We start from the raw sequence: 7988 nt of genomic DNA, 5'->3' as shown, positions 1-7988 counted from the left end.
GACAGTACTATAATCAGGGTTTGTCACTCAAGTTTGGTAATTGCCACGTCCGGAAATTAATTCTAAATTCAACTACTGCTCATCGTCTTCTTCCTTCAAACCCAAAACGCAATTTTCAGCATCTTTTTCCTCGGACCCCCAATAGCTTACATGCACCCCAACTGTCAATGTGTAACTTTGAATTCAACCAAACAACATTACAAAGTACACTGTCAACAAAATTTCTAGATCTAAAACATAAATTTGCAACACTGATCTGAAAAATTGAGAAACCATTTTTTTTTAACAATTCTTAACCAAACTTCGACAATTATTTTTCCTTATCATCAAATTAATCTGCGTTCGGAAGCGTTGCAGCTCTCATTGACAACCAATTCCATTCAAATTTTTTTCCTGGAGTATGCACTAGAGGAAAAAAGCTCAAGTGCGGGCTCATTTTAAGGGGTTAAATGCGGGCTTTTACATGTGCAACACATGGCGTGCCCGCACTTGATGTTTCTCAAGTGCTGCCAAAATATTGGCAGCACTTGATGTTTCAAGTGCTGCCAATTTGGAAAATGAGCCCGCACTTGACAAACTTGGTGCTGCCAATTTTGAAAATGAGCCCGCACTTGACATACTTGGTGCTGCCAAATTTGAAAATGACCCCCACTTTAAATAGAAATTGGCAGCAAAAGCATAAAAATGAGCCGCACTTGATATGTAAATGAGCCGCACTTGGCCTATAAATGAGCAGCACTTGGCCTATAAATGAGCCGCACTTGATCTAGATTTGTTATATAACCGATTTCCCTGCTACATAGTCCAATTGGACCACGCCATTGGTTAACCTCCATACATCACATAAAAAATATCCAATTATATAGATATTAAATTAAATAGTATATAATTGTAAATATAAAAGTCGATTACATTACAATCATATGAAAAACCAGCATCCATAATATAAGATTCAGTACAAGAAAATATCAAAGACAATCACTGGTAATGAAGTTTGCCAACTTTTCCCGAACTTCATTTATCTCCTCAATGGTGAATGGCGGCTCCCTCGGATTATTGAATACCTTAAAAAGATCGACCAACAAAATATATATATATATATACTTTAGTTATATTATAAATACTGAATCGTACAATAAATTAAGACTTAATTTCTTAATAACAATGAAATAATTAACCGTATAATAATAAAAATGGTTTATTTCGGTTCCCACTTTCACCTAATGAACCAAAATGAATACTTTAAACCATTTACATGTTTAATACACTTAGCAATATTTTTTTAAGACTCGTTATCACTCATTTTGGTTAACTTATGCACATTTAAGGTTCATTTGATCATTAATGTCACATTTTCACTAAAATGGCTTATTTCGATAGCAACTTTGAACTAATGAACCAAAATGAGTATTTTAAACCCTTTACATGTTTAATACACTTATTTTAATGTTTCATGGACTCATTCTCACCTACTTTGGTCAAGTTATGTACATATAAGACTCGTTTGATCATTATTAGTCACATTTTCACTAAAATGGCTTATTTCGGTCCCAACTTTCAACTAATGAACTTAAATAAGTAATTTAAAGCTTTTGCGTACGTGCTTAATATACATATTTTAATGTTTCAAAGACTCGTTATCACCCATTTTGGTCAATTTATGCACATTTAAGGCTCGTTAGTTCATTATAGTTCATATTTTGACTAAAATGGCTTATTTCACTCCTAACTCTAACTAATGAACTGAATTAAACATTTTAAACCATTTACATGTTTAATATACTTAGAAATATGTTTCAAAAATTCATTATCACCCATTTTGGTCAACTTATGCACATTTAAGGCTCGTTAGTTCATTATAGTTCATATTTTGACTAAATTGGATTATTTAGCTCCTAACTCTCCACTAATGAACTTAAATAAATATTTTAATCCATTTACATGTTTAATACACTGTAGCAATATGTTTTTAAGACTCGTTATCACTCACCTTGGTCAACTTATGCACATTTAAGGTTCGTTTGATCATTATAGGTCACATTTTCACTAAAATGACTTATTGCGATCCCAACTTTCAACTAATGAACCTAAATGAGTATTTTAAACCCTTTACACGTTTAATAAACTTATTTTAATGTTTCACGGACTCATTCTCACCTACTTTGGTCAAGTTATGTACATATAAGACTCGTTTGATCATTATCAGTAACATTTTGACTAAAATGGCTTATTTCGGTCCCAACATTCAACTAATGAATTTAAATAAGTATTTTAAAGATTTTTCATGTTTAATACACTTAGTTTTATGTTTCAATAACTCATTATCATCCATTTTTGTCAAGTTATGCACATATAAGGCTTATTTCGGTTCCAACTTTCAACAAATGAACCTAAATGAGTGTTTTAAACCCTTTACATGTTTAATATACATATTTTAATGTTTCAGACTCATTATCACCTACTTTGGTCCATTTATGTACATTTATTGCTCGCTTGATCATTATAGGTCACATTTTGACTAAAATGGCTAATTTCGTTCCTAACTTTCAACTAATGAACTTAAATAAGTATTTTAAAGTTTTTCCATGTTTAATAGACTTAGTTTTATGTTTCAAAGACTCGTTATCATCTACTTTGGTCAAGTTTTGTGCATTTAATGCTCGTTTGATCAGTATATGTCATATTTTGACTAAAATGGCTTATTTCGATGCTAGCTTTCAGCTAATAAACCTAAATAAGTGTTTTAAACTCTTACATGTTTATAATAAAATAAATTTAACCCCGTAAACCAAATCAAATCAAGCAAAATTAACAGCAAAAATAAGAAATTGGCAGAATAGAGAAACTAGAGTTTTGAATCATTGATACGAATGATACCCAACCTGCATACTCATGGCTTTTTTACATGCATCTAATTGGGTAAGAGTAGTTAGCAAAAAAAATTCCTAATGTTATTCTAATGCCTACATTTGATTTTACCCAGAACAACTACGAAAACATCTGCAAAGTTGCTGCAACCAATTTTCCGAGAGATTAGAATAAGAGATAGATAATTCCAATCTCAGGTCAAAGAAAAGAAAATGTATACCTTTGAGTCTTGCCAAAATAACCTCTTGTCAAGTTCAGGGATCACAAGAGTCGCATTAATGATTCGGGCCACAGTTACAATATCACATATCTGCATTCCAAATAGAAAGTAGTGGATTTCAATCATTCATTTTGCCAACCCAAAAAGTAAAAATGGCATACTTACCTATCCTCATTATTAGTGACAATAAGGTGTAACATTCCACAGAAGAAATAGTAAAATCTTAGAGCAAAGATGTTTACCAAAACGAATCCCAATGAATAAGCAATATTACAAACATAACATCTTGAAGGTCCCCATTGTGATGGTGTGAAAGATATAATAAATGTTCTATGGAGTGTAGTATAATATGGTAATTGTTAGCAAGACGACTACATGTTCAGATTTATTTGCAAAAAACCATCATAAGTGGATACATAACTTGATATATTGTGAGACATAGTTCCAATAGGATCATAGAGTATCCTGAATAAAATATACTTCAGATTGTAGGATTTGTTCCACCATTGTTATAATAAAAGTGACGACTGACGACTAAGTGTTAAGAAAAATAGTTGGTCAACAGAAGAAAACATATAGCAGATGAACTTTGAATTTCAAGACTAAACATATGCTAGTTAATCAAATTGTCCATCAACACAGAACATCTGAAGAATTAAATAATATATGAATAAGCTATTGAAATTGGATGGTACCTGACTGTACCTAGTAAACCTTAAATTTTGCCTATAAACTATTCTACTAGATGCTAAAAACTGTTATAACTTGTTTGTTATAGACCCAGTCAAAATAAATTATATGATTAGAACTATTCCGGGGGAGGGAGAGAGTGAAGAGAGAGAGAGAACAAACCCCAACCCGCATTTGATTAAGACCGCCATTAGTATGGACAAGCAGGTAACGATTTGACTCTGAAGGAGCTGAAAAGTGTGAAACACAATAGCATATGAGTGTTCAAGCATTCCATGTTACAGTAATTATTACTAAAAATCAAGGAAACCCAACAAAAAACAGTTTTTCTTACGTGTATACAACTTTGTAGGCTCGACACAGGGCAAAAAAAATCGCGATTAGGAGGCTTCTTCCATAACTTGTCGTAGTCCAATAACCCACTGCACCAATCAACTGCCAATTATAAATGAGTGAAAAAATGAAAATTCAACCAAGAATTCTTTGCATTAAAACGGATGTTTAAGAACTTTCAGCTCTCAACATTAAGCCAAACACTGATTGCAGTCATGTCATTACAATTATAAAATTCAAGCCAAACCATATGCAATCCAATCATTCAGTTGTCACATTACCAGGAATGGTAAAGAGTTCTATAATCTACAACTAATAAATGTAGAATATTGACAATCGTCATTTAGGGACTATCAATAAGACAATAACAAAACATTTTTTCAATAAACTAACTACAAAATATGAAGCTACTTTTACCATCCTGAACTTGGCAAACCAAGACTTGCAAGGTTCTAGTGAGTTGATCGCACAAGGCTTTCTTCAAAGATAACTTCGATTCGAGACCTTGCTAGAGATTTTCATTTACTTTCTGTTTCACTTTCAGCTACGAATGCCCATTGTATCTTCCTTTCCAGCGCATGAATATGCCCCAGATGTTTTTTTCATCTTCGAATTCTACCGAAATTTTCAAAACACGAGGTTGAAGTAAATACTTCAGCAAATTTCTAATCGCTACTTCAGTGTGTTTGAACTAATCATAAAATTGAGGGAGAAATTGTACATTGCTGAATGGTCCAGTTGTAAATAACTACCAAGTTGAACGCTAAATGCATATGAATTACATCTAACACATAATATATGCCTGGTATCCTTTCAAGGATATTTTTAAAACGACCCGTGGGGGAGGGGGTCTTTATGACCGACATATAGAATTCGCACAACACAAAAAGCAGACAGAAAAATAAGTCTACATCAACAATTAACATGTTTACTGTAAGTGTTTAACCAAGAAAACAGAGGACTAGTGTAATACCTCGTATTTTTTATAATATTTATAAATATATTTTATTATATTTATAAAGCATTTTACGATTTATTATCATTTAAATAATATTTAAATGCATTTTATTTAATGTATTTTAATTTAATTAGAATATTTATTATTTTAATTAATTACCAAACGAATTTAATTCTTGAGTCGGGAAATTAAATGAGTTGCAAATGATTTTTAAAGCTTCGGGTTTTAAATAAAAAGTCCAGTTCGTTTTATTAATCAAGCCCAATCCAAACAGTTTAATTTAAATCCTAAGCTAGCCCAATTCATTTAATTCCTAAGCCCAACTCAAATATCCTAAGCCTGGCCCATCAAGGGATTAGGGAGCCTATAAATAGACTCCCCCATCATTAAATGAACCCCTAAAATTTCATAAAGCCCCTTTTTGATTTCTTGCACCCCACTCCTCTCCTCTCTTTGCTCGACACACCGCACGCCCTCACAGCAGTGCTCGTGCCCTCGCGTGCTCGGCCTCACGCCCGCGCGCTGCCCTGTGCCTTCGAGTGTGTCGCGCCCCGCGCTGCACTCCCTCTCGCCCTCGCTCGCTCCCTCTTCGCGCGCGCCCAGCGCCCACACCCCCTTCCTCTCCTTGCTGCGTTGTTGTTGTTGTTGTTGTTGTGGTGTTGTGTGGCTGTCGCTGTTGCCCTTACTCGCCCAGCCTCACACCCACACTTCCTCACTCTCTTCGTCCGCGCGCCTAGCGCCCTGCTGCCTTGTCCCGCGCGCACCTAGCGTGCCCTGCTGCCTTGTCCCGCGCGCCAGCCTTGCTCGTCGCCCCTCTCTCCCGCGCGCGCACACACGGACGTGTGTGTGTTTTTGTGTGTTGTTCATTCGTTGTTCAATTCTTTTCGCCCAATCACATTATATTCGTGGTTGTTCCGTGCTATAGGCCGGATTGGTATAATTCTCTTCTTCCTTACCTATTCTATTTAAATTCCGTATTTTAAATTATTATATTAATATTGTTTTGAGTAATTAAAATGCTGGGAACCGGTTATGAATACCGTGGTTTGAGGATTTGTGTGTTGTGATTCATTAGGGTTGTTTTAATTATTAAAGGATGAATTTTCAGATTTGTTTATTTAATAAAGCATTGATTTTTATGATATTAAACTAGTGTTATTAGGATTTTCAAGTTGACCTAATGAGTCAATTGATTAGCATAATTAGGTGATGATTTTAATTATGATGATCAATTATATTTTCAGATTTGAATAAAGGTTTAAAGTGTGGATTTTTATTGATTTTAAAGGCGGAAAAAGTATGTTTTCGTACTAGGGATTGATTTTGCAAATTGAGACGACTTTATTATTGAAAAACGATTGAATTCTAAAGTCTAAAGGAGGTTTTAAATTTTATAAAGTTGCTGGAAATTTAATGAACATGGAAATAATTTAAGTTTCATTATTTTGGTGATAGGAGGTGATTTCTAGTTGAGTGTTCGTTATTGCAAAGTGGCCCCTACGCTTAGGGATTCAAGGTACGTACAAGTCTAGGGCGACCACACCTTTTTGTCAATGACATTACATGATTGTTGATGATGTGAATTACATTATGTGGAATCATGTTTATTTTGGTGAACGAGCATGTGATTTGTGATGTTGGATTTATTGAATTAATTGTTGAACAAGCATGTTGAAATTATTATGAGTATGGATTTCATTGTCAATCATGTTGTTCAATATTTATGCATGTATGGTTCAATTCACATGCAAGGGATGGATTAATTATTTGTATGCTATTGTACGGGATGTCTAGCATACTTTGAGCCATTTATTTGTACCTCGTCGTACTATTTATTTTACCACATGTGAAGGGTTAGCTCACGTAAGCCACCGCACATGTAGGGTTCAGTTGGGAATATTTATGTATGAAATGAATTAGGATTTGTCGTGCAAGGGCACAACCCTCATGTTAATATGCATGATGTGGAGTCTCACTTTGGTGAGGAGGAACATGGTAGTAATATCACAAGTGTCTTGTTTGGTTGATCACAAGTCTTAAAGCATTAAAATAAGATTGTTTTGGTTGTCGTTTATTAATTGTATGTGTGTACATTGTCGAGTCTTGAGTTCGCCTTGAATAAAATATTAATAAACGTAAAGTGCAACCCGAACAAGCTTCAAAACTCTTGGAACGTATATACCTTGAGTATGAACAATGGGGGGAGTCTTGCCGGAAAGCCCGTACTCCTACTAATGATACAAGACGTTGTTTCATTTATATTATGCGCAGGAATTCCGTCGGTATGGCCCGACACTCGGTATGGCCCGATTTTATTATTATTATATTTGGTGTATGGTTGGCTCCCATCACCTTTTCCCTTGTGGATTATTCTTTTGGCCCGTTCGAAGCTTATTCTAATTAAATTGTGAGTCAAGAGTCGAGTCAAGTGTCGAGTCTTGTATTCATGATTGGTTGTAATTATTATATGGCTTTTGCATGTTGATTAGTACTTAGTGAGTGATGCATGTTTTAGTTTCATTTACTCTATGCTTGTAAGTACTCAGCTTTTGTTGACTACGTGCTTTGTGTGTTTCTGGTCATGGCCTTTGCCTTAATGACCCTATGATGATCCATCATTTGCACTTGCATTGTTGGGGAGTAGATTAATATAGCAGGTTGGTAGATCAAGTACGATCAAAATCATGTGGCTTGGGATGATTGAGAGAGTTGCATGCTTTCGTTCTTTGAAACTATTTTATTTCATATTTTAATTATGTTTGAAACGTTTGAATTATTTATACTTTGGGTTTTGGGCCATTATGGTTCCAAATTGTAGGAGGCCTCAATGTTTCATTAATTATGGTTTTTAAAAGTTAGTTGACATTTAATTCCGCTGCGTAATTCTGGTAATAGCCTTAACCGTTATCACGGTGGCGG

General features: G+C 34.5%; 1 long non-coding RNA gene across 2 annotated transcripts; it reads right to left on the bottom strand.

Moving 5' to 3' along the window:
- Positions 1-844: 844 nt before the first annotated feature.
- Positions 845-4801, bottom strand: LOC110798787 (uncharacterized). Of its 2 annotated transcripts, none has more exons than XR_008919519.1 (5): positions 4529-4801; positions 4113-4213; positions 3941-4008; positions 3089-3178; positions 845-1064 (listed from the first exon to the last, which is right to left on the bottom strand). It is a non-coding gene; the product is annotated as an uncharacterized lncRNA (long non-coding RNA). The 2 variants fall into 2 exon arrangements; XR_002536212.2 differs by having other exon boundaries at positions 4113-4200.
- Positions 4802-7988: the final 3187 nt, after the last annotated feature.

This window comes from Spinacia oleracea, chromosome 4 (genome assembly GCF_020520425.1).
Source record: "Spinacia oleracea cultivar Varoflay chromosome 4, BTI_SOV_V1, whole genome shotgun sequence".
NCBI classification, from domain to species: Eukaryota; Viridiplantae; Streptophyta; class Magnoliopsida; order Caryophyllales; family Amaranthaceae; genus Spinacia; species Spinacia oleracea.
Note: the sequence above shows the minus strand (reverse complement) of the source record. Positions and strands in the feature narration are given on the sequence as shown.